Raw genomic sequence first — 2,656 nt, forward strand, 5'->3', positions numbered from 1 at the left:
TGATCTAAAATCAATAGACACAATTCTACTCTATTGATCCATGAAATTTAATTCACAATTTAAAAAAACATTCATAAACATGCAATAAAAAAATACACATGCATGGTATTTTTCTAGGGGAACCCAACTAGGAAAAACCCCTTAAGCCTTTTTGCGTTAATCAAATGAATACAAAATATATTATAATTGCCTGCTCACTCTAAGATCAAATTTCAAGTGAATAACCTATATCTCTAATCAATGAGAAGCTCTAACCCAGACTTAGTCAATTTATGCCTCTCCTTGAGCCCCTATTTCCTTGTGCAAATATTGAGGAATTAACCCTTATTTTTTATGAATTTTCCTCTAATTTATTGCGCAATTCCCAAGGTTTGATCATCTGACTGCATGTAACATCTGTACTCTCAAAATAGTTTACAATTGCTTGTTACATTGACTTGGAATGTCCATTATAGCTGAGGAACTCAAATTCTTTGCATGCACTAATTATTTTGAGCTGATTTATCAATTAACTAGATGGTCATTGAGTTAGAATATTGTCCCAATGCACAACTAACCTCCAACTAGTTCTATCAACAATTAGAACTAGTTTAATTGAATACAACTAGAAATAAGTGATATTGATTGCTAAAAATTAGCAACCACACATGCTTAATTAAACTCCAAGCCCTCTAACTAGAATTTACTAAGCTAGGTGATTGACGAGAGCCATGTCACAAAAGTTAGAAACCTTCAACTTGTCTGTTGATGTGGAAATTTGATTTTTCTCAATTTGACCAAGGAAAAATCAAATTGAGACTTTCTTGCTACACTTCTCAACAATTTTATCCCAAATATCATCTCCAATTCTCCTTCTCTCTTTGAAGAAGATTTTGTTCCTCACCTTCCATACATTCCAAAGTAGGAGGCTTGGAATCAGGATCCAGGCCTGATTAATAATGGGATTATTGAAGAGATTTGATCTCCCCATCTCAAGTTATTCCAAGATCTATGTAGGTGCCCAAATAGTGCTCCAATTCTATTCCATAATATTTCCATATGAAGGCATGTGTTAAGCAGGTGTTTTGAGGTCTCCTATTCTTGGCACTTTATTGTAGTAGATCCCATGTTTGAAGGTGACGACGACCAACCAACTATAAGATAATAGCCACCTTTCGCCATAGTTTCCCTCCCCAAACTTTGTGCCAAAAGGCTTCCCTAGCAAGATCTAAATGGTTGGCCAATAGTCTGTAGGCATGTTTAGTAGATAACATCCTTTGAGCCTGATAGCCCCATCATAATCAGTCTTCATCCAAGGTAACCTGAATCTTCCGCTCCTACACAATATCATTCAAGTTGTGCCATTCTTATTGATTGAATACATGTTTTCACTTTCTATGCTCCTTCCAAACTCTTGGTTTCGCTTAGTACCCCAACAATATGCTACCATAGTTTCCCCTATCCGATGGGTAAGCTCTATAATCTTTGACATGTCCTCATGGTTTGCTATCTTAAGATGCAGATGCCATGAGTCTTCCTAGAATTGAGTCATGCAGCCATTCTGGCCATATAGAACAAGTGATATTGAATGAGCTACCTCTGTGCCTTTTCCAATTCCAAATTAAGGATTCCTCTAGAAATATATTATACCTAGCCATCTCCTCTTGTCCCCTCACTAGGTTATATTTTCTCTGCCAAATTTGTTTCCAGATTTCTGGTCCCCTTTGATGCCACTGCCACTAGAGCTTTGCATCGATAACTCGGTTGAGTATTTATGGGTCCCTCGGACATAAGCCCCCACCACCCTTTGGGAGGCAAACCTTCTATCACGTAACGAGGGCCCATTTTGTAGCTTGCTTAGCTCCCTTCCAAAGGAAATTTTGAAATATGGAGAAATGTCTTTACACACACCTTTCGGAGTAGGTAGCACCATCAACTAATAAACATGCAGTGCTTGCAACACCAATTTGAGTAAGGCAATGCGACTGGGGGGGTTCATAGCTTTGAAGGTCCAATTGGACAACTGACGAGATAACTTCTCCTTGAGGTATGCCCAAAGCAAAACCTTCAATGAGATACCAACCAACGGATACCAACCAAGGAATTAAGGTTAAGAATATGGCATTTAGCACAACACGATTCCTCATCAAACTCATGCACTTCATTCCCCACAGATGACCAACATACCTTAAAGAAATCAATCGTAAACCTATCTACACCCAAAGCTTTGTTCCCGAGCATTTCCCTGATGGCTTCCTCCACCTCTAGGAATGATATCTCTCACACGAGCACCACATTTTGCTCCAGAGTAATCAGTTTAAAGATGTGCTATGACTTCACTTCGATCTTCTTGTCCCTTCATTAAGAGCTACTGGTAGAATAATACTAGTTCCTTTTCAATGTAAACTTCATTGGGGTTTTATGGATTTAAATAAAAATTATGATAATTTTTTTTTTTTTTTAAATTAAAAATGATAAGATACATTTATATGTGATTATAATTGACACTAAAATATAATAAACATAATAATAATAATAATAATAAACATAATAATAATAATATAAATAATATTGAAATTTTTATTTATAAATAATATAAACAATAAATTTGGATTTATATAAAAAATTATAGAAATTTATTTTAAATATTAAAATTATATTTTAATATAATTTATTT

Source organism: Pinus tabuliformis, chromosome 4_1, assembly GCF_031772625.1.
Source record: "Pinus tabuliformis cultivar Carrire ecotype Pingquan chromosome 4_1, CPIR1, whole genome shotgun sequence".
Taxonomy (NCBI): Eukaryota; Viridiplantae; Streptophyta; class Pinopsida; order Pinales; family Pinaceae; genus Pinus; species Pinus tabuliformis.